The 25559-nt window shown below is 41.9% G+C and overlaps 1 long non-coding RNA gene across 1 annotated transcript; it reads left to right on the top strand.

The window, feature by feature from the left end:
* The first annotated feature begins 904 nt into the window (after positions 1 to 904).
* On the top strand, positions 905 to 24717 carry LOC112544467 (uncharacterized). The gene is made up of 3 exons (XR_012905785.1): positions 905 to 992; positions 19956 to 20389; positions 24115 to 24717. It is a non-coding gene; the product is annotated as an uncharacterized LOC112544467 (long non-coding RNA).
* The last annotated feature ends 842 nt before the right edge of the window (positions 24718 to 25559 follow it).

Consider the following 25559-nt stretch of genomic DNA (forward strand, 5'->3'; position numbering starts at 1 on the left):
ATAGCCTGTGAAGGAATTAAAAATTGAGGGGCAGAGTTGCTTTTGGTTTTCTTTGCTTCTTCTGAGAACTGCCTGAAAGAGAGAGGACTTGTAGTGAATTTCTGCATAGTATGGTGAACAAGAAAGATAACTTTTCAATATTTTTGTTTTGAATGTCTGTCCACACTTGTGGTTTTTCTCAGTAAACTTTTGTTGGCCAGGGTGTGGGTTTTTTCATACCGACAGACAAAAGTTTTACCAACAAAAGCGCAGTGTAGATGTGACCAAAGCTACGTTTACACTGGAGACCTTACAGTGACTCTGTAAAGTCCTGTGTAGCTCTGACATAATTAAATAACCCCCTAATGAGTGGTAGTAGCTACATCAGTGGGAGAAGTTCTCCCATTTACATAATGTTGTGCATTCTACTGCTTATGCCGGCACAACTTATGTTTTTCAGGGGAATGTTTTTTCACATCCCTGAGTGACACACATTTTGCTGACATAAATGATAGTGTAGACATGGCCTTTAAGAGTACTGTGTAATATGGAATACAGATAGAAGAGAGATCAATGCATGCAGCAATTGGCAGGCATTCCATAAAGACTGGAAACAAAACACATTTTTATAACTCTAATACCAGTTTTCTAACATTAACACAAAGGGCAGCCAGATTGACTTTATCTATGTATTTGTCAGTGCTCAGCTGAGGCCTAGAGCCTTGGGACGAGCTGGTACCTGGTTTGTCAGCATCATACAGCTCATTTTGGAATGAATGAGGGGCAGTAGACATGAGCCCTATTCTGTTGCATACTGCAGGACTGTATTAAGGGATTAAGAAGTAGCAGGTGTCCTTGATGAACCAGGTGGCCTGTTTATTGGCTCAGTAGGAGCTTTATAATATGCTACTAATCAGGAACAGTTGTGTGAAGAACTCTTGTAACAAGAGCTGGCTGATCTTTGCTGATTTCTACAGTTTGAAGTGAAATGAACATCTGATCTCTGACACAAGGTAAAGAAAAAGTACAGTGTGTGTATTTTGCTGAATGCTATTTCACACCCATTGAGAAAGAAAGTTTTGTTTTCAGGTGTAGTCTGTTATAACTGTGCTTACTTCTAGTGAAGAACTCCAGGTTGTTTATAGAAAGCTTTGTACATGTCTGAGGGCACATCTAGACTTGCTTTCACTTTCGAAAGAAGCTATGCAAATTTGCACCCAATTTGCATAGCTTCTTCCGATCACTTTTTCAAAAGAGGTTATTTTGAAAAAGAGAGTAGCCTAGATCTGGTTCTTTCTAGAAAAAAAACCCTTTTTCGAAAGAACCATGTAAACATCATTTTTTTAGGAAGAACAGTTCTTCCAAAAAATTTTCTTTTCTCAAAAGAACTGCATTTAGACTGCTTTCTTTTTTGAAAGAACCTCTTTCGAAAAAGCAATTGGAAGAAGATATGCAAATTTGCAGCGAATTTGCGTAGCTTCTTTCGAAAGTAAAAGCAAGTCTAGATGTGCCCGAAAAATCTAAGAGATTAAAATGATTTAAGAAGTCCATGATAGAATAAAACAGTAGATGTCTTGAAACTGCAAATCCTTATCAAATCATATCCAATATGTGGGGAGCATCAGCAGTTTGGATGGTTGGCTTATTAAACGTAAGGGTGTATGGAAATATATCCATAGGCTGTCATTCTGCAATTCAAATCCATGTAGGTGAACCCTTGTACCAATGTGAAGCTCCAGTAACTTCAATGGAGCTCCATGAGAATCCAGTAGTAATCCTGATATCTGCTACATAAAAATTAGGGATGTGAATGACTAGTCAACTATCTGATAAGCAAATGCTTATTGGATAGTTGACACACTAGTAGACTAGCTGCTTCCCCCCTTCTTGCCTCGATCAGAAAGAGGCAACAAAAGGGGCGGGGGAGAACAAGGGGTGCTTCAAAGTGGCAGTATCGTGTGGAGCCCGGGGCCAGACACTGGACTCCACACAGTGCTGCTGTTTTGAAATGCCACATGCAGACCGGAGCCAGCTGGGAGTTTCAGGCTGCATGCAGCATTTCAAAACTGCAATGCTGCGTAGAGCCTGGGGACAGCGTGGAGGGGAGATTCCCCCACTGACCCGGGGCTCCATGTGGCACTGCTGCTTTGAAACGCTGCATAGAGCACAAGGCCAGCAGGGGACTGCTTAACTTTCTTTAATGTCTTTGTTTCCTTAACTGTGCAGTGTTAATTTGGTATTAACCCAGATTTTTTTTTTTTTTTTTTTTGCATTCAGTAAATCAACATCATAGTGGTTCTAAAACATGTTTCTATTATGATCACAGGCAAAAATCACCTTCAAAATACTGCTAAGGGTCTTGCTTGGGGTTGTTAAAAGCCAGACACTTCAGAGTTAAAAAGGAGCTTTCTCCTTAATTTTTTGTTTGGATGCTTGGATATTTCAGTAAATAGCATATGTAAAATCTTCCCTGCCTGACAGAGACCCTTGCCCAGGGTATGAATATCTTTCAGGTTTTTGCTTTGTCAGGCTGTTAACATAATTTCTGTGTGATTTGAGTGATGAAGGGATGAGAGGGTTAGGATACAAATTCTCTTGGAATTCTTTGAAGGGTATTGCTTTACTGGCAGAATAAACCAAATTAATCTGAATGTTAAAAATTCAAGAGTAGGAATGCCCTGGGGAATATATAAATATGGCACCTTTACACTTGGCAGATCTGCTTACCTGAGCAATGCCAAACATGGGCTTTTGTGTTTCGCTGTTTTGTACTTTCTTCATTGCAGAACTCAAATAGCTACTACAGAAGAGTGAGCAGGATTCTCTTAGGCTTCATGCATAATCTATTGAATTGTTAAGTGAGGTCCACTTGAAGAATATTTACTTCAAGTTGCATACCTCGGTGCACCTTAACTACACCTCAGTGGGATCTAGTTTACGGCTGTTGAGCCAAAAAGAACACAGCTGACATCTGCAAGTCAAGTTGAGTTTACATGACTGACTATAAATAAATAAACTGACTTCTTAATTTATAAACAAAACAAATTGGATATGCAAACTGATGAGACATAATAAAAGTGGAATCTCATGTCATTTTGTATAACTTTTCAGAGTATACCCAAACTTCAAGCTAATTCTTGAATTCTGTTATTTCTGAAGGAACCCAAGAAAGTTGAGGGACTAAAAAAGGCGCACAGATATATCAAATGAATTAGCTGTACACAGTATTGCACAAACAAAAAGTATAAAATGCCGTTCAGGTATTCAGAAGCACTAGGGAAAGCAGCTGCATCTATTAAACTGAAAACTGTCATGATTTTACCAAAAATTAATGTTGTCATAATGGTAATATAGATTGAACTTCTCTAGTCTGCCACCCTCGGGACCTGACTGGTGCTGAACCAGAGAATTTGCCGAACCACAGGAGGCCAATATTTGTCTAGCATGATGGTATCCAACCAGTTCTGAAGCGAACTAGCCACGCTCAACTGGCCAAATAGACACGTGTGGCTAATAGCTAGCATGTTGGACACCATAAGTCTAGCAGCATTATTTCCACTGCTTATTGGGCTCTTAGAAGCCATTTAGGGGTAAATTAGAACTAAATAACAGTGCAGAACACCAAGAGCCAGAACTGGCAGCTGTAAACAAACTTCATGGGACCACAGGAAACTTGGCCACACCCATGATAAGTGGACATCTGGTTAACTACAGTCATGCCAGACTACAGATATTGCTGCACTAGAGAGGTTCAACCTGTATGAGCTTAGACTACTATAAAACTTACTAATAGAATATGATTCATTCTAAATATGAATGTGACACCATGGGATCACTGAGTTTGCATGCTGGGTGAGTAACAAGATTCTCAAATCTCTGAAGTCAATACAATGGCTGCTAAGGGCATTATTCTTCTCCTTTGATCTCTTCTGTAGATTGTTGATGAAAATTCAGCACTAATTCCTTATATAAATTCCTAATGACACTTCATATCACCTGTTTTTGTTTCTATTTCTAAAATCAGATGATGACAGCATCCTCTGAACTGCCCCTGTGTAGGGCACAAAAACTATTGTTCTATTATCTCCTCATCCTGAACCCCAATATGGTTTGTATGTCAAAGCAGGCAGTTGATTTCTTAGCTTCTCTTGTTGATGATACATTGATAAAGGGCGTCCCTGAAATAGTGCACATGGGAGGAGAATAGAAAAGCAAAAGTTCCCAAGACTTGTGACTTTCACTTTATTTATTAAAAAGTTTTCTCCTTTCCATAGAAGGATCAATGATACTGATACTACATATGCTATATAAGGCCACTAGCACAGGGATTCTAATTCCTATGATCTACGAAGTAATCAGATATACTGCATAGCCAAAGGCTATAAGCATACTGTGCTGAATACTGTACAGTCCTAATGTCTTAGGGGATTAATTTAAAAATGCCTTATGACTTCCTCTTTTATAGTAACATTTAGGACAATTGCTAATTGAGCTTGTAAAAAGGAAATAATGAAAGAGTCAACTAGATTCCCTCACCCCCACCCCCAAAAAAGGAGTTCTCCTATATTCCAGAAATAGTTGGCAACTGTGCCTAGAGACTCTTGCAAATGCATGGCAGTTTTCAAATTTTACCACTGTTCTAATTTAATTGCATGAGTTTCCATGGCTCTGAACCACATCCAAGGAACAAAGGCTGGGTCAGGCTAAAATTCCAGTTGTATTCTGTGGCAAAAACTTGCAAAGCTTTCTGAAGCCAGCCGAAAGCAACAAGACCAACTGTGGTTGCAAAATATTATTAATTGATGAGACCTATGGGGCATAAGCAAATGTTATACACAGGCTAAATTCCATTCAGACTTAAATACATAAATACATTAAAATAAATAAAAAAAAATAACTAAAACCTGACTAGTTGACTTGGCCAAGCCAGCCCATCATTCCTGACCAGCATTTTGTGACTTTTCTAGAGTAGAGACCAGCTTGGCTGGATGGTTTCTGATGGAAAGATAGTTGGAATTTTTGGGGGGAGTATAAAAGCTTTTTAATGAAAAATGCCACTTTTGTTAAATTGAAAAACTTCAAAAGGGTCAATTTCAAACATTTCTGGAGGAAAACACTTGAAAATGTGTCATTTGTTTATAATTTGACATTAACTTCATGTGTTAATAGGAGTAGCAGTGTATAGCACTGCTGACGTGATGTGATGTGATGTATTTCAGTGCTAAAACTGAAATATTTTACTTTTGACTCACAAAAGGCAGCTACTACTTTGTACTGATGGAAAGATTTTATTTTATTTTCTAAATCAAAGTTTAAGGATGGAAATCTTCTGAAACTTTGATTTAATTTTTTTCAGTCAGTAATAAGTAGCAACTGCCCTTAATTATTAGAAAAATAAAAATAATAGCATATTTCAACTATTATTTCTCTTCAGTAATAGAGCATAACCTGTACTTCTACTAATTTACAGTATTTTATAATATATAATAAAGCATAGAAATTAGAACTCCATAAAGGCAAAACAAAATTTCAGAACTCTTAGTTAAAACCCAATTTCAAATTATTTACTCTTTCCACAGAAATTCTGCATTTTAAACCAGCTCTATTCTAATGTGCATTAATGATAGTGGCTTGTGGCTTTAATGAAAGAACTATTCAATTGTTTTCTTTTTTCCCTAAATTGCAACCTGATGGTTCGGAATTTCAAGTCTTGTCTCCAGGAGGGAGCGAGTGCACTAAGTGAACAGCAACACAAAGGCTCTTATAAAGGTCAAAAACAGCCAAGCATATGTTTTAAAGAGTGAGTGGGACCCCAATACTTTGAAATTGAATTACTTTCTATTTTATTTTAACCTCTGGAATTATGCTGTTACCACCAATAGACTGTTTATTTCAAATATTTCTGAATAGCACCATGGTAATGGCATAGAGCAGTGGTCTCCAACATTTATAGCCACAAGATCACTTTTTCTAGTTAAGTGCAATATAAGATCTACCTCAAACCCAAATACCCTTGCCTAGCTTCTTTCTCCCCTTCTCTGAGGCCCTGCCCCTGCTCCACCCCTTCTCCAAGGCCTCACCTTGCTCACTCCATCCCTCTTGCTCCCTAAATCTCGTTCACTTTCACCAGACTGGGGTAGGCAGTTGGGGTGTAGGCTCTGGTCTTGGGCCAAGAGATTCAGAGTGTGGGAGGACACACCGAGGCTATTGGGTGGGTTCTGGAGTGGATTAGGGGATAGGACATTTGCCTGGGGAGTGCAGGGTTGTGGGTTCAAGTCCTGTTCCTGCCCCTCCAGGGAGCAGCTAGACAGCTATCACAGGCTGCCTCAGGGATGTACTGGCTCCTGCATTAGGAAGGCAGGATAAGAAATCTTCTGAAGGTAGGGAGGTGTAGTGGGTTCTCCAGTGTACTGAGGGCATCTATCTTTGGAGTACAGGGTGGTAGGCCCAATTCCACCCACCTTGCAAGTGGCAGGACAGCTGCCCCACGTATGGAGCAGTGGGGTTAAGGCAGGCTTACTCCTGCCTTGGCCCTGCACCACTCCTGAAAGCAGCTGGCATATACAGCAATGGCTTCATGTGCTGCCCCTCATCTACAGCCACCGACCCCACAGCTTCCACAGTTCTCCATTATTGATCAATGGGAGTTGCAGGAGCAGCATCCACAGGAAAGAACAGCATGTGGAGACCCCCTGCTTTGACTTTCTCAGGGGCTGTAGGGACATGCCAGCCACTTCCAGGAGCCCAATTATATGATGATATCACTCTGTCATCCCACAGCAAATTGTTTTATATATATATATATATATAGAGAGAGAGAGAGAGAGAGAGAGAGAGAGAGAAGGATAAAGGCAAAATACCCAACTTAGGAAGGAACAATTAATTGCTCACATAGTTGTGAATGAGGACAAAGTCACATAGCTCAGCTACAACTATTTCTGATTTGGAGACAATTTATACCTTGAAGTCAGCGACACTGCTATGGGTGCCTGTGTGGTCCCACAAAATTCCAACATTTTTATGGATGACCTAAAATATCGTTTCATTAGCTCCCATCCCCTAGCATCGCTCCTCTGCTTATGCTACATTGGTGACATCTTCATTGTGTGGACCCACAGGAAGGAAATGAGACCCTGGAAGAATTGTACAGGGATTTCAACAATTTCCACCCCCCTATCAATCTCTGCCTGGAGAAGTCCACATAAGAAATCCACTTCCTTGACACTACAGTACAAATAAATGATGGTCACATAAACATACCAGAGACCTACTGACCACTAATCTTACCTGGAGTTCATTTACAAATTCAATATTATCAGTGCAGGCTTGAATAAAGATATTACTTGGTTAATGCATTACAAAGACAATTTCCTCCGTTGATATTCACATTTCCACATCAAGTGCTATGAATGGAACACATCCAGCCTTACTTAATGGTCCTACAATTGACACGTAACTGCTTTTGATCTTATATATGTCCTAGATTAGGGCTACTCAACATGCGGCCCCTTTGTTTGCGGCCTGCGGTGTGGTTTGGGTTTATGTGGGGCTCAACATGCGGCCCACGGGTGTGATCTTTTGAACATGGCTTCCACTGGGAACATGCTCCACAACAGCGAGGCGTCTCCCAGGGGGGTGAGCACTGAAAGATGCAAGTGAACAGGCTGGCTGAAACAGACACATACAGGTGTCGGCATTTCTAACCCCCAGGGAGGAGGTGCTAGGAGCGCTGGGGCATTGTGGGAAGTGTTGTCTGTTTAGCCTTGTGGGCAGAGCCTGACAGGTTCTGACTGGCTCACACTGGCCACATTTAGGACTGGTGCCACAGCTGGGTAGCCCTGCCTCTGTCCCACATGGAGCAACAAACTCTCACATAGGGACATCAGCCCTGCTGGGAATCCAAGACAGGGCTTCTGGACACCTGTCCTTTTTTGCCACTCGTGTCCAGCCTGACTCGCCACCTCTCTGCCTGCTGTAGTTGGAGCGCTCTTGCTGGGAAACTTTTATTTTTACAGTAAAATCACTCCAAGAAACGCACAACCTGAAGCTTCAAGCTAAGCACCCAAAACACTGATACACAATTTTCTTTTTAATAAGAAGCATTACAAATGGCAACAAAGAAGAGATGCTTGTTGGATGAACACAGGGTTTTCAAGTCTGTTTGAGAGATGGAATTTGCTTTTGCAGAGAAATGGAAAACCAATGTGTCATCTTTGTCAAAAGACTATCACTGTATTAAAGAAAACAAACCTGCAACAGCATCATGAATCTTGTCACCCTGAGTTCAAAGACTTGTAGCCACCTGACAGCAATTTAAGAAAAACTAAGATACGTTTCTTACTGGAAGGTTACTGTACTCAACAAGATATCTTCCATATGCAAGTTAAAGACAGAATGCTGTTACAGAAGCCTCCTTCAAAATGGCTTGGTGCATAGCTAAATCAAAAAGATCTTTTTATCGAAAGTGAATTGATGAAGCAGTGCTTCTTGGACTTTAATGAATCACTTTTTGCAGAATTTAAAAACAAAGAGGATATAGTTAAATAACAAAACTGCAAGTGTCTGATTCAACTGCAGTAAGATGAATTGAAGGTTTTTCAGGCAATCCGTTTCTAAATTGTTAAAAGACATTGAAAACATGGAGTATTTCAGTCTGGCAATGGATGAATCTACTGATTGTTCAGACATAGCTCATAATCTGGGTGCATTTCTGTACTGATGGCATTTTTTGAAGGATCAGGAAAATATATTGATTTGAAGAAGCTTACTTCAGTAACAACTGATGGCACTCCCGCCATGGTTGGCAAACAGAAAGGCTAATTTCTTTGCTGAAGAAAAATCCACAGTTTCCAGATTTCTTTTCATACCATTGCATTATTCACCAAGAATAGTTAGGCAGCAAACTGAAGAGAGGATTTCTCAAGAGCACAATGGGTAGTGTCAGAAAAATCGTCAACTTCATTGCTGCAAATGCCTTGGAACATAGACATTTTTGAGCTTTAGTTGAGGAGTATGAAACACAGTATGGTGACTTGGCAATACTTGCAGAAGTTAGATGCCTGAGTCAAGGCAAATTGTTAGATTAGTTTATGGATCTACTGCCTGTTGTATGCGTGTTTTTTGGAGGCAGAGAATCACCAGGATTTACTGTTGTGTATAGCCAAAGAGACATTCGTGATAAACGTGGCTTTTCTCACTGATATGACATGCCACTTACCCAATCTTAAACTTCAAGGCAAAGAAAAAAACCTGCCTTCTCTGATGTGCGATTTTCCTGCATTTGAAACAAAACTGGCCCTTTTTGCACATCAGCATCATGAGAAATATTTTACTCACTTTCCCATCCTCAATTCACAAGTGACACAGCTGAGTGAACATGCATCTTTTTTGCTTGAATTTTTTTTTTATGGTGTACATCTCAAAGCTGAAAACCAAATTTTCTTCTAGTTTTCTAGATGTCAAATCCCTGAAGACAGTTCTTGAATTTAATGAACACCCATTTTCAGTTGAGGGAAAGGCACTCACCTTCAGCAGTGAGATTTGTTGTTGAGAGGGCCACATTTGAAAAAGGGATGCTAGAGCTGCAAAACAATAGTATTCTAAAAGCTAGACATAAGGAAAAGGACACTGAAACATTTTGGATGACCTATGTACAGGAAGACATGTATCCTGCATTATTGAAATGTGCAAAAAAGTGCTAACTTACTTTGGGTCTACATTGTCTATGAAAGTTTATTCTCCTCCATGGGACTCATCAAGTCAAAACTGTGCACCTCTTTGAGGGTATGTGTACACTTGCAGACTATTTCGGAATAGGGCTGCAAATGTAGGCATTCGGAATTGCAAATCAAGCCCAGGATTTAAATATCCCATGCTTTATTTGCATCTTCCCAGCCGGGCGCCATTTTTTGAAATTTACAAGCCCAGAATAACTGCCCGTGTCTACATGCAGCAGTGAAACAGGCGTTCGAAATAAAGCCCTAATTCGAACTACCTGTTATTCCTCCTGCAATGAGGTTCAACAGGTAGTTTGAAATAGGGCTTTATTCCAGGCTTGTAAATTTCAAAAATGGCGCCCGGCCAGGAAGATGCAATCAAGCGCAGGATATTTAAATCCCAGGCTTGATTTGGAATGCCAAATGCCTACATTTGCAGCCCTATTCCAAAATAGGCTGCAAGTGTAGACATACCCTTACTAACAGACATCTGACTGACTGTCTCTGTGCTGCTACAATGGAATATAAGCCTGATGTGAAACAGCTGGTGAAAAATTTGCAGACTCAGTCTTTACATTGATTGATTGTATTTACACTCCAGTAAATTCCAGTACTGTATTGGTAGTTTTTTTTTATTTGTTAAAATTGTGAAGCCAAAACAAAAAAGTAGTCAATATAATGGTCTTCTGTTGATATGTTTTAGTAGTTAAATTCCTGGGCTGTCATTGCTCATTAAATGTGCTGTCATGTGGGTGGAAATCAGGTAAATATTGCATTTTATTAATATCAGCAGAACTGACTTAAATGGGGCCTGTGTGTTGTGTAGTCTTGCCTTAATCGTATTCATGCCCATCAGTGTGAAAGAAGCTATTTGCTTGTATATTTGCATGTATATGCAACCACACTTAAGTTGCAGCCCTCTGCATGTGCTGTGAGCATCATTGTAGCCCCTGGGGCTTCCAAAGTTGAGTAGCCCTGACCTAGATTCTGTGACTTCCAATCCAATTCATCTGATGAAGTGGGTTTTACCTACGAAAGCTCATGTCTCTAAGGGTATGTCTACACTGCCACCCTAGTTCGAACTAGGGAGGCTAATGTAGGCATTCAAAGTTGCAAATGAAGCCCGGGATTTAAATATCCCGGGCTTCATTTGCATCTTGCCGGGCACCGCCATTTTTAAATCCCCCTTAGTGTGGACTCCGTGCCTGCGGCTACACGCGGCACGGAGTAGGTAGTTCGAATTAGGCTCTCTAATCTGAACTACTGTTACTCCTCGTTCCACGATTGAACCCTCCAACCTGGATCTGATTCACATTTGTCCCCAAATCAGAGGCACTAGTGATGGTGGAGTGATGAGAAGGGGGAATTGGAGGAGGTCCAGTCCCTCCCGTGGGTGATGGTGAGGGAGGAGGGGGCAAGGGGAGCTGGGGGTCTCCCTCTGAGGGGCTGCTGATGGGGAGGGATAGGGCAAGGGGAATTGGGCATCTCCACAGGGGTACTGGTGGGGTTGGGGTAAAAGGAAGTAGGGCTCTCTCCCCATGGGTGCTGCTGATGGGGGAGGAATGGACAAGGGGTAACTGGGTCTCCAGTTGCTTTGTGTGGCTTGGGCCAAGGGGGCTTATCTGGAGCAGCAGGCACTCACGGTTTGGGGTGTTCATCCACAGGGTGCTAGTGCCACCCCTGCCCTGCATGGTCTGGGACTCCCAGGCCCCCCAGCCTCTACATTCAAATACTGGTGGAGCTGGTGTGAGTTCATGGGGCTGCGGGTGGGGGGGCTGCATTGCTGCACTCTCCACCAGCACTGCCCCAGGCCCAGCAGGGGCCCCAGACCGTAGGGATGAGGGGGGCTCTGCCAAAGGGGATCCCTGCTGTCTACAATGCATGGCAGCCAGATTCCCCCACCCTCGGACCTGCTGCTAAGCTTCCCCTTCCTTCCCTTCCCCCACCTGCACCACCAAGTGGTACGAGTCTCTCTGGCGAGAAGAGGTGGGGTTGGTGCAGCCACAGCGGCTGCACAGGGCTTCCCTCCACTTCGGCCTGGCCAAGAAGACGTGGTGTGTGGAATGGGGGGGGGGGGGCAGTTATGGCAGTTCATCCCTTCTTGCCTCTCTCCCAGATGGCCCCCTGACAAAGGCACACATACCGGCTGTGTCTACACTGGCATGAATTTCCGGAACTGCTTAAAACGGCAGGCTGCTTTTCCGGAAAAGCCCTTTTTCCGGAAAAGCGTCTGTGGCCAATGTAGACGCGCTTTTCCGGAAAAGAGCCCCAATTGCCATTTTCGCGATCGGGGCTTTTTTCCAGAAAAGACTACTGGGCTGTCTACACTGGCCCTTTTCCGGAACAGTGTTCCGGAATAAGGACTTATGCCTGAACGGGAGCAGAATAGTTTTTCCGGAATAGCGGCTGATTTTGTACAGTAGAGCGTCGTTGCTTTTCCGGAAATTCAAGGGCCAGTGTAGACAGCTCGCAGCTTATTCCGGAAAAGCGGCTGATTTTCCGGAATAAGTGGCCCAGTGTAGACACAGCCACCATGTATCTATGTAAAGCACCTGAGAATTTGGTGCCCACATTTTTGGGTGTCCCACACAGCTGTGTATTTAGTGTATTAGAGACAATCCTGCATACGAGGGAAAATATGGTTTGTTTACTCTGGAGAAGAGAAGACTGAAGAGGGACATAACTTTTATGTATTTGAGTAGTGTTATCAGGAGAAAGTTGGAAAATTGTTCTCCTTAACCTCTGAGGATAGGACAAGAAGCAATGGGCTTAAACTGCAGCAAGGGAGGATTAGGTTGGACATTAGGAAAAAACTTCTTAACTGTCAGAGTAGTTAGAATTAGAACAAATTACTGGGGAGATTATGGAATCTCAGTGATTGGAGAGTTTTAAGAATAGGTTAGACAAGTACCTGGTCTGGTTATTTCTTAGTTCTGCTTTGACTGGAATAGATGACATATTGAGTTCCCTTACAATAGCATACTTGTATGCGTCTATAAGATGTCTTGAATACCATATAAAGTACTTGACCATTTGAAATTTGCTCATGAAAGGCAAAGGGGTTAAAGTGTTAATTTGTTACAACAGATTTTCATGATGGAAAAATTCAAAAAGGCTTGTACTGAGCATTTAAGGTCAGGGTAGAGTTTGAATATTGAAATTAAAATAAAAAGGGTTCTTACATAATGCATGATTTGTGCATGACTTCAAAGAATACTGTCCCAGAGCTATGTCTTTCTCTGTTCTTGCCCAAATCTTTCTTATGGGGATGGGAGATAGGGAATAGGGGATCTGGATTGCTGGGAGGACTCCTAAAGCCATACAAAGTGTTCATTTCCATCTAAGTCTGATGCCACTAGAACTCATTATAATCAGCTGAGTGTTCAAAAGTTTATTGGTGTTTTCAGTTCTTTTCCTAGTGAGAAGTTGATGGCATCACAATGAAATGAGAACAAAAATTTGGGGTGAATATCACGAAAGTGCCTGACTCTTGCGATATATTTAGGCTGTGGAATGGCTCCCAAGAGAACCAGTGGAACACTAATCAGTCTGACTCATTTTATCAGCCTCCACATCGGTTTATTTTAACCTATCCACTTTCCATTTCACTTCCTGCCTTGTCATTCCACACAAGAGTTTCCTTCTCTTTGTTTCTGGGAGGCAGAACTCTGTGGTGTTCTACTCTGTGGTGTTCCTCAAGGATCCAGGACATGAGGGTTTGGTTCACCTCTGGTACTAAATCTTCTCAGGAGTGGGGCAGAGAGTCCCTTACATCTAAAGTTATTGCAAATGGAATTGGAGGGGCAGGATCACAGACCCTCAGTTGGTATAGATCACTGTAGCACCGCTAATGTGGTTTGCACTAGCTGAGATTCTGACTTGCAGAGTTTTGGTTTTTTGAGTCACACTTACCAAAATCCTTGACTTACATACATCTAAAAGTGAGAATGCTTTATCTACATGATCTTCTCAACTGTTCTCACAAAGTGGCACTTGCATGGTGTCACTAAACTCCTGATCTAGTTTGGTCTAAGTTAAGCGTTTACATTTTTATTTATTTCTAACTGGACTGAATGTGGTGCATGTAACATGCAACACATTGGTATGTATATCTGTGAGATATATTTTATCATATCCTGGGTGCATTCCAGCACAATGAATACTACATCACACTTCAAGAAAATCTTTTGCATCCTTTCAAGAGAAAATATATACCTCCATTTGATCAGCTGCATTTGCAGATTGCTCTTGAACTCAGTCATACATTCCTGCACTGCTGTTTCAAATGCTTTCATATTGACCTGGCACTGAGGCTTTTCTGAAAGGATTTATTTTTGTCTTTAATATATGAAACAAGATGCACTTGTTGTATTTTAACAACTGGCAGTAAAGCTAGGTGAATTTTTTCAATGAACTGTTTGTTCACTAAAAATTACAGTTTTGGGTCTACCAAACTTGCTCACGAATTTGAATCAAACTCAGCAAATAGTTTGTCAAAGTATTATTGTTGAAATGCAAAACTCATTTTGTTTTGAAATGACATTTGTTTAGAGAGGTAGTTATATTTAACATGAAAAGCAACAAAATATCTAATTTTACCCTAAACAAAACAAAGTAGGGTTTCTTTTTGGGAGGGGAGGAGGTTGTTTGAGGTTTGCCCACCAACCAAAAAATTAATTAATTAGTTACCTCCTACTGGGTGTATCTAATCTCTTTGTAACCCAGCTATTTTATACTCCAGTTGTACATTCATGAATGTGGTTGTTTCCCATTTGTGCTAAGAATGTTACTCTTATTAAATGGTTGGATTTTTTTCTACATTGTATAATTTGCAGCCTCTCTGCTGGACACCATTAACTTTTATGATTGCTGCCATGTTTATTATGAAACCTGATCTCTGCTTTTTGTTTACCCTTCTGGTCTATCTTTATGCCTTTATATTTAGCTAGAAGATCCTTGACTCAAATAAGTTTTCTTTTTCTTCATGTAAATTATCGCTCTGAATGGGTTTGGGGTTGAGGAGTTCAGTATGCAGGCTGTCCCAGAGAGAGAGAGGACACTCCCAGGCCTCTCTCACCACAACAGCTTGGGTCCGGGTGAGAAGTGCCTCTCCATGGCAGCTACAGCAGGCACAGCTGGGAGAGAAGTGCATGCCCCCCAGTTGGGGGATAGACAGACACACAGACAAACTCTCTGAAATATACAGTAGATAGGTGTCCCTTTCTCCACCTCTCCCCTGCTGTCAAAATGCAGTTATAGCTATTCTGGTCCCCATCTCTGGCCTCTTGCTGACCCCCTGTGGTCAGTCTGCAGTATAACTCTCTCCTGCCAGTCTCCATCCCTTTCCAGGCACAGCCCATTATCTTGGCACAACCAGACTTGCTTTAACTTATGATAAGGGAAAGCTATATTCAAGATTTGGTGGTCCTAGCTCTTACTGTTTAGGAGGAGTTCTTGAACAAACAGACTCATAGACTGGCAGATAGACAGACACACATTTCTAAAATATATAGTAAGATTAGATGCACTTTAGTTTGACTTTGAGAAATACAGATTTCAATCATCTTGCAAATATCTGCTCTTTGTAAAGTCAAGTTTTTTTCTTTCAGTATCTTTGCTTTAACTTGGTTAGCAGGTGTATCACAAAAAGCCCAGTCTCTGACTGGCTCATCCATTAACTGTTCAAATTTGTGTGGCTTTAGCTTTATGTAGATAAATAATGGATTATCTTCTTCCCGGTCAAGGAAATGTATCTTACACATGCGATCTTTTGACAGGGATCAACCTATTCTTGAAACTTTGGAATGATTTCATTGAGTAGTTTTTTTTATTCCTTTTACACTCACACAGGAAAGTATCATAGACCTACAGTGCTTTTGGGACTGCTACATGTAGTGACATGAAGAGCTTCATACTCTCTGATTTTCTTTTTAATACCACAGCCTTCCAAGAAAGGCTGCTACACTTCCAAGTTTGCTCTCAACTTCTCTGTCAGGTTCCCTTCCAGACTCAGAGATTCAGATGCCTTGACACCAAGTAGGAAAGCTGTGAGACAGGACTGTGAGGAGAGACTGATGGTTACTCAGGTCATAATAATGTAAATCTGGGAAGTACCTCAAAAGACCTGCACTGTTTTTAGGTAGGAGCAAGCAAACCTAGACCATCTCTGAAAGTTGGTAATTTAAAAACTTCCTGTGATGAGGATTTCACAACCTCCATTGGACGTCGACTGCAGAATTTAACTATCCTGACAGTATGAAGCTTAAAAGGGTGTAGAGTATAAGGGTAGCAGAGTTGCGTTTCTTTTTCCAGTTTACTTCCGAAAGAGGCTTTGAAATCTGGCCCATCTACATGGGGCCAAATTTTGGGGAAAAAAAACCCTTTCAGAACATCCCCTTCTTCCTTGTAAGATGAGATTTACAGGGATGCCAACAAAACGCTTCCGCTTTTCCGACATTTTTTTCAGAAAACTGGACGCATCTCTTGGACACTGCAGAGCTTTTCCAGAATACCCATCTAGACGTACCCTCAGTGTTCTCTCTGTTCCATCTCCTATGATTCTAGCCATTTGGGGAAAACAAGAGTATTTAAAATATCTGTTGCTCATTGTTTGAAATCCTGCAAGCACAAAGCTTGAAGAGCAAAGGCCTCATTTCCCTATTTCATACCACTGCTCATTGATGTTAAAGGAATATAAACTCCTGTGTACATTTTCCAATGAACAATTCCCTAGTTTAGGGGAAGTGACCAAATCATTGGGTTGCTTTGTGGAATCCATTTCACAATTATGGCTCTGCATAGGCCCAGCTGGATGATAGGCTTCTATAGGCAAGCCAGGAGGAAATGGCTGGGATACCCAGGCCAAGTACTCCTGCCTTTTGCTCCCCTCTGCTCACATAAATAGAGATTAGCTGGTTTTAGGGTGTAATCCTGCACTGTCAGGGACAAGGACTAACCCGTCTAATGAACATCAGCAATGACAACAAATGCTGCAATCTTTGACATAGACAGTTTTTATTTCATCAGTAATTCTTCCTCAGAAAAGTTTGCGCAGTTGGGCTTGTAGAAGCCAAGAACTAAACAGATTTCTCTCAAGAAGGAAATGCAAACTTGGAGTGGGACACAGCTAGAATGCACACATGGTAACTGACCATGCTGTGCTAGTAGGTGAAGAGAGAACTCAAATGTGTGTTATGGCAAAATATGCCAGAATGACTCTAAAACTCATTGATGTAAGAGAGAGAGAGAGAGAGAGGATTTAGGAACCATGCCTCCTATTTCATTCTTGAATTAATTGGAAAGTGGAAAATCATATGCTTATAGAAATACCTTATTTTTGTAGTATATGTGACCAAACAACAGGAATTGTTCACTCTTTGTTTAAAATTAAACCAGAAATGAAATTTTTTTTTAAAAAAATGTCTCTCAGGAAATGAAGCTATATGGTGAATTTTAAATTCAATTTTCCCTATTTTGGCATCGATCTTGCAAAAGATCATCCTAACTCTGTTTAAAAGGAATTCAATTCTAAAGAATACTTGTAAGACAGCTTCATGTTTCCCAGGAACTGGGTATCATGCATGTAATTTTTTAAAGCAATGACAAGACTTGGATCAAGTGTTTACTCTTAGAACAAAAACGTCTTGTTAAAAACCACTGTGTTTTGGGCAGCTTGCAGCAAAAGGAGATTAAATCACTGGATTGGCCTTTTATATGGCTTGATTGATGAGAAAACTATGTTGCAGTATTCATTATTTATCAAATGTCACTTGGCCAGTGGCAATAACCAAAACAAATATTCATTGGATGCAAAATAAAAACTATTATTGCTGTAATAACAAGTTTGATTAGTTCCAGTAAAATTTCCTGTATTTCTGATCTTGTGAAAAAGTTGAGGAATGTTGAAGGATTAACAAATCAAGCTGCATGCTTGAACATTGGAAAGAGACAACAAAATATTTTTGGCATTTAAAATGCTGCTGTTTCTTCAGGATTTTCTTTCCTTTGTAGGGGTATTTCGTGAATAGTTCCTATATCTGTGAACACACAAATTCATTCTCCAGAAAAACAATTGAGATTAGCTACTGTGACTCTACAAAATGCAAAGTTGTTTTGTATTTATTTATGCAAAGATGCTGAGCACACGGGATCATTTAATTCACGCTTACTGAGAAAATGCGAGCCTTTCATTTTAAAATGAAAAAGAATGTCTTACTCTGGCAGTTTCATTGCAATAACCATATGTACTGTAAGATACTATTTTGGGATACATTATCAAAATGAGACTTAAACCTGGAAGAAGAAAAAAATAGATCATAATGCAGTCCTTCTACATTTTTAACAGTTGGCACTTACCAAGAGTTGCCAACCAGAAGTCTGTGCCATAGTTTTTTCCCTATTCTCAGAACTGGAGACTATTGCAATAATTAGGAAGTGTTAATGTAGTAATAACTTCTCTTATAACTGAAGCAATGGACCTTACAGGCTGTCTCCCACAAGTACTGAATAACAGACACATTCTATGCTCTTGGCCAAAAAGCTATGTTTTTCCCCCTTGTTAAATATTGATCTAAATTTGGTGCTGATGAAAATGAGACTAACTACTGGCTGCACATAGTTATAATGGTATGGAAGGACTATGCCTCCCCCCATTAGTTTGCCAAGGAACCAGCCCTAATCTGCAATAATTGTTACCAAAATAATCTACCCGTATATGCCATTCCAGCCCTGGGCTGAGGAGACAGGCTTTGCTTGAGCTCTCTGTAGTTTTATTTTTTCTTGTAAATCACAATACGCTTATATTCCTGAGACATAAGAGAAATCCTCCTACAATATCTAATTTAACACATGGTACTTACAACAGGGAGTGGTTTGGATTTCAAAGACTGAAAGTTCAAATCCTGTGTATCTTGTAGTTTTAGGAACATTTTAGTATGTGCTTTTATTCTCACATCTGTTTTATACACTACTTGTGCTTAAAGAAAGAAAGAAATTAATTAGAAGTGACTTGTTCACCTTCCTTGGGGCCCTGAGAGCTCTGAAATGGGGTGCATAGGCAAAAGTAGTTCTAACACTATCCTACTTAACCTGAATATTCTATATTGTATCCCTGTTCCAACATGCCAATTTTCATTGCTACTGCATATATTTTATTTTGATCACACCCCTAATGCAGCTCCCTGATCTTGCTATGTGATACCTGGAGCTTCAAGTAGCTCATTGCAAGATTGGAGTCAGAGGGGTAGGGGTAGAGGCTGTCACTTGCTGCATGTTTGTACAGTGCCAAGTACAATGAGGCCCTGGCTTTCAAGTTAAATATTGCTGAACTGTTCTCTTTAACTCTGATGTATTTGTATAGTTTTGGAGCAAGTATAAAACCCCAAAACTGATGATTTTAAGAGGCCTTGGTACAAGATAATTTAGCAGCAAAACTCAGAAACCCTTTTTCCTACCTCTGTGGTACAGATCAGTGCAGGGAAGAGGGAATATGCTATATCTGTACCTGCTACAAAATGTATGTATTTGAGTGACTAGATATTCCGTCAGCCTCTTGATTGTTGAGCAAATAAATAGGTCAAATTCCACTACAGCTTCTGAATTAGAAAACAGCTTGTTTAGTAAAATACATAATAAAAATAGATTGGTAGATGATAGAAGATTATTAGCTTCACACAGCAAAATGCTGCATAGAAACTGCATCAACACTTCCTCATGGTGTGTCATCCCCACATGAACAGCGGCCAATTTTAGAAGATCTCAGGCATCTTCTTTTAAAAGAATGAGGACACTCAGCATTTAAGATAAACATCACCCAGTCTAGACATGAATAAATCTGCTACTAAACTGAATTTTAACATCTTGAAATATCTTCTGAGTTATCTTGTCCTTTTTAAAAAAGCTACTTGGCCAAGTTAGAATAGATTTTTCTTTTTAATAGTATGGGTGTCCTCACCGATATGCATAATAGAATAAGAATCTTCTCTCTCAGAGCAAATATTTATACAAAGTAAACAGTTGAATCTGGAAAAAAATATCCAGTTTCTCTGAGTGAGAGGTGGTGGTGGTTGTGGGGTTATTGCTTTTCCCCCCTGTTACTTCTCCCAGAGCGGGACCTGTTCCCCAACAACACCCTGTAGGGATGTTTTTGTGAGAGGATTGTTAGTTAAATCAAGTGTTATGATGTTTAGCCTAGTGGTTAAGTTAATTCAAAATGGAGTCCATGATCATCAAAATGGAGTCTGTAACCTATGGTATTGTCAGTTTTTGCAGGCTTTTCTTCAGGAATCATCACTGAGAAGCTGGACTCAACCGGTTCTTTCCTGCCAAAGAGCCCTGTGGATTCCATTTACCTCAGACTTTTTTCCCACCTTGCAGCGGGACTCTGTCACGACAGCCTCAAGGCTGTCCTCCCTAGTGGCAGCAAGCTCACACCTGCAGTTCACCACCAAACAGCAAGAAGCTCCAACAGCACCAGAAGCAGGGAGAAGAGGAGCACCATCCTACTTACCATCCAGTCATAGTTCTATCCATCTGCAAATTCTCTTTGGTGGTCGTCCTGAACCAGAACATCATGGGACTTGGCCAAGGCCTTACAGTTAGGCTACGGGTAGCAGATCCTGGGCAGCCCTGCACTTGCTGCTACTAGCCCTGTGAAGAGAAAGAAAGGTTATTTAGGAGTGTTACCTATGCCCAAGGTATAGTTCAGTTGGTTATTGGGTTCATGCCAGTGTTTTGCTGTCACTTCCACTGCGCTGTCATGTTTATGTTCTATTAGATGCATTGGATTATTCTCCCATTCCTAGTCTTGTAAATTCATCCCCCCAATAACACTCTGTTTAGGGTTCATTACACTGCTTCATCTCTTCTCTTTAATATGGTTGTTTAAAGGAGAGAGAGGGGGAGGAATATAGATCCATACCAGAGTTATATACTAATTCACAGGTGATAGACCTGGATAGGGAGGCTGGGTCTGTGCTTCTAACAGGGGTTGTTATCTAATCCCCTGGGACAAAAACCCTGAATCCAAATACTACCAAATATTTAGGGTATTTAGAGTTCAAACCAGGCCTCAGATCTGAATCTGGCCACTGATCACTGCTCTCCACTTAAATAACTTTTGTGGGGGTGAAACCAATAGTATTCGAGGGTATGTCTACACTACAGTGCTAATTCGAACTAATGTAGTTCGAATTAGTTAATTAGAACTAAGCTAATTCGAATTAACGGATCCAGACTAAAAAACTAGTTCGAATTAGCGTTTTGCTAATTCGAACTAGCATGTCCACATTGAGTGGACCCTGAACCGGGGTTAAGGATGGCCGGAAGCAGTGCCGGCAGGGCATCAGATGAGGACTTAGAGTGTGGAGCTGCTGCCTCAGGCTAGCCGAGGGCTGTGCTTAAAGGGACCCGACCCCCACTCTGGACAGACAGTTCTCAGGGGTGCCCCGCTTGCAAAGCAGTCCTGGCTTGGAGTGCCCTGAGTGCCCACACTGGGCACATCACAGCACTCGGCCATCAGACCGGCTGCACTTGCCGCAGGCTGCCATCTGGGGAGAGAGGGCAATTGGGGGGCTGCAGGATAGCTTCCACCCCCAGAAGCCCACAGAGCCAGCTCAGTCCTCCCCATCGGGGGCTCGTACCCCATTCCTCCCTCACCTCCTTCCACTTACCCTTCCCTAGCCCCCCTTCCTGATGTACAAAATTAAGAAAACATGTGGTCAAAAATAGACTCTCTCTTTATTGAACAAAACTCGGGGAGACTAGGAAAAGGAGGTGGGAGAGGGGAAGAGAGAGGGTGGGAGAGGGGAGGGCAACGAAAATGATCAGAGGTTTGGAACAGGTCCCATATGAATAGAGGCTAAAGAGACTGGGACTTTTCAGTTTAGAAAAGAGGAGACTGAGGGGGGATAGGATAGAGGTCTATAAAAGCACGAGTGGGGTGGAGAGGGTGCATCAAGAAAAGTTCTTCATTAGTTCCCATAATAGAAGGACTAGAGGACACCAAAGGAAAGGAATGGGTAGCAGGCTTCAAACGAGTAACAGAAAGTTGTTCTTCACAAAGCAAAGAGTCAACCTGTGGAACTCCTTGCTGCAGGAGGCTGTGAAGGCTAGAACTAGAACAGAGTTTAAAGAGAAGTGAGATAAAGTCATGGAGGTTGGGTCCATGGAGAGGTATTAGCCAGGGGGTAGGAGTGGTGTCCCTGCCCAAAGTTTGTGGAAGGCTGGAGAGGGATGGCACGAGACAAATGGCTTGGTCACTGTTTCGGTCCATCCCCTCCAGTGTCCCTAGGGTTGGCCTCTGTCGGCAGACAGGCTACTGGGCTAGATGGACCTTTGGTCTGACCCAGTACGGCCATTGTAAGCTCAGGGCTCAGGGTCGGGGGTCTCAATGGACCACCTTGATTTTCATGCACACCTGTTCCTGGGTGGCCAGGCTGGCAGCTCTCATGCCCTAGACGGCCACTTTCCTGTGCCTAGTGCGGAGGTCGTGGACGAGGTCCACGATGTCCGCACTAGACCAGGCGGATGCCCGCCTCTTGCAGTCCCAGGCAACCTCCCAGGAGCCGCCAGCCTGGTCCCGGGAAGAAGGGGAGGGCTGGGGGGCATCGGGTGGGTGGCTCGAGCCGTGCCAGGTGCAGGGTCTGCTAGCTGGGTGCTGGCAGGCTTGCACCTGGCACGGGCACCGTAGCCAGCCCGTGCCCCTTTAAGGGGTCCGGGGCCGGGAGGGGGGCATACGAGTTTCCCTGGTGTTGGCCAGAGTGGCCACCAGGGAAAGCTGGGGAGGGCTAGCCTCCCACTAGTTCGAATTAAGGGGCTACACAGCCCTTAATTCAAACTAGTAAATTCGAACTAGGCTTAGTCCTCGTAGAATGAGGTTTACCTAGTTCGAACTAAGCGCTCCGCTAGTTTGAATTAAGTTCGAACTCGCGGAGCGCTCGTGTAGCGCCTATCAAAGTTAATTTGAACTAACGTCTGTTAGTTGGAATTAACTTTGTAGTGTAGGCATACCCTCAGATACATACAGAGAATTCAAAGTCCATATATCAGGTTCTTAGCAGCATTGGTGAGTTTGTTGGCTTGCAAGTCCCTCTGGAATACATCTACATCTGTAACAGGAAAAACTTAAAAAACAACAAACAGTCTAGTAGCATCTTAAAGACTAACTAGTTACAAGAAGCTGATAAGAACCATTACTTAGCACATGGAAAGGAAGATGACCAACACCAGATTCTTTCTGATTCTGTTATACAAAGCAAACTCTGAAGTTAGTCTTTTGAGCATAAAATTCAATGTACATACTACCCATGAATTTTAATTTTTCTGCCTAACCTATTGCTGGAATAAGAACAACAAAGAAAGTCCTGAATGCCAACTGAGATCAAGCTGTGAAAGGCAGGTATGCCAAAATCATCTGCACAAATGCGAGATGCAGGGGGGGAGGGGAAATGGGTGAGACTTCCTGGAGCAGGGGAGGGTGTGGATAGCCATTACAAAACCACTTTCAGATGAGGAGAAAGGATGGAAATGCACCCACCAGCTGGAAAAGATAGATGGTGGGCAAGGGGCAGGGCTGCTGCCCAGAGATGGAGAAATCACACACAACCCCTGGATAAGACATTAGTAAGTAGGTTGATTTTCCATGTTCATGTCACCACCGAAAGCATTTCACACCGATGCTGCAGATACTAGTCAATCTTATAGCTTGATCAACTAGGCTTCTACTTCATCCTAAATTCAGCCACAAGTTTGCCTTTTAAATTCTTATTTGCAAGCATATTCTATATTGAGAACTTTAATGTATCTACTGTTTCTGGGACTATTTACTGACAGCTGCTTTTGAGAAGTGAGCCTCTGGCCTCAGAGAGGCAGAAGACACCACCTGAAGTAATCAGAGGGCACCAGTTCAAGTGTCCAGGGAAATGTGTGCTATTGGGTGGTGTATTCCAGTAGGAACTGCAGGTACTGCCTGCTGTAACACTGGAGCAGAGGACCAAGACATGAGCTGCAGTAGAGGGGCCTGAGGTAAAATGAAGTCATCCACATTTATGCTGATAGCTTTTATACTGAACCACACATTGTGTATATATCACATAAAGGCTCTAAGTTATCCATACATCATAGGGAACAATAAAGGGTTTGTATGTCTGTCCCTATTGTCAGCCTTTATAAAGAAGCTGAGGAACTAGTAAATTTAGAGTCTAGAATATCTGATCATCTTAGCCATAATCCTGAGAATGAAGGTTAGTTAGGTGAGGTGGGGAAGCTTGTACTGCTCTTGCCCATGTGGTGTCTGTTTTGTGGCTAAAGTTTTCATGACTGGCACTTCTCCAGTGAAATAAAATGCACGTTTAAAAGGTAAAAACTAAAAAAAATTGCTAGAGGTGTAAAATGGAGCTCAAATTCTGCTTTTGTTTTGCAGATGCAAACACAGTTTATAGCTACTTATCTAGGAGCGTCCTGATGCCATCTGTGGAGTTTAGCAATTTCCTTTCCCTCTTACTCTAGCAGCTGAGAGTCTCAGCAGCACAAGAATCGTTGCCTGGATACTCAATCTTCTTTCTGCATTAACTGATGGAAGCGTAAGCTCAATTTTGGTAACTTGATCATCACGACTTTTGCATAGATCTGAAAGTCCCTAGCAAAGGCAATTTCTTAAGTGACAGTCTAAATGCAGCAGATACACAAGAATTGCTTTACAATCTATTCAGAAGGAATAGCTGTGCTGCTATGAACATTTGTTGATATAATAATTGTGGCATAAAATAAATTGCATGGAAACTAACCTATTACGGATGTGGCAGTGCCGTACTGTCACTAGTTCTTTTCTCCCTAGAGATGAGAAAACAACCAATGAACATTCAAGTTGTTATCACCTGATTTGACCTATTTGTGAGCAGCTGAGTGAGCTTGTTAATTTTTTTAACCTTACTTACCATTCTCATTTGCCTGTCTTCTGGTGTAGTTAAACTTCCAGTATCTACTGCTCTTGTACATTTAAATCAGTGTTTCTGCGGGTGACATGTTAAAATGCATTAGTTTGATTTGCTCTGTGTTAAATGTATTGTTTTTTTATCTTAGCTTACAAACAAACTAGTTAGATGTATGCTTCTGGGGAAGGAAGATAAAGAAGTGGGAGAGAAGGAGCTTTAGTCTTTGTCAGTGGGTCTCATCTCTTGATGTATAGAGTCAAACAAAAAGCAAAATCTTTTTATTCCTCACAGTCTAAAACCCAAGAGTTCAGGTCAGGGACCTGAGATAGGTTACTTATCAATTCGATTTCGCCTCCCTCACATGCTTAAACTTAAAGAAGTGCTTATGTGGATTACTGATGTAACCTTCCTGCTAGGTGGAGCCAGCAGCATCCAGGACCAGGTTCAATATCTAGAGGTTCCTCTCCATCCATCCAACAGAACTGACTTGAATCCCCACTCAGTAACCTGGGAAATTCACAGTGGTCGGGGGCCAGGATGGGGATGTGGGTGCAGTCTATGCCCTCCCCCCTGCAATTGGGGAATCCCATGGTGGCAAAGTTAACAATGATGGAATCTGTGTTCCCCATGGTGATGAGCCTCCTCAGCAATATGGTGTTGTTGGCCTGTATGAACATGGCTGCAGCCATGGATTTTCCCACACCAAACTGATTCCCTATGGAGCAGTAGCTGATCCACCAGTCAGTATTGGTCTCCCTCCACCAGAAGTGGTGTTCAACAGTATGCAGGGGACTGAGGATCATTTGCAGCATCAGGAGTGCCAGGGCCTGCACGAAGAGGTCCCTATGTCTGGGCTGATCATCGTCGTCCTGAATCACCATGTGGGCAGTGTGGATAAGCTGCGCCAAGCCGCACAGCACAAGCCCTGTCAGGC

The sequence above is a fragment of the Pelodiscus sinensis genome, chromosome 8 (genome assembly GCF_049634645.1).
Source record: "Pelodiscus sinensis isolate JC-2024 chromosome 8, ASM4963464v1, whole genome shotgun sequence".
Classification (NCBI taxonomy): Eukaryota; Metazoa; Chordata; order Testudines; family Trionychidae; genus Pelodiscus; species Pelodiscus sinensis.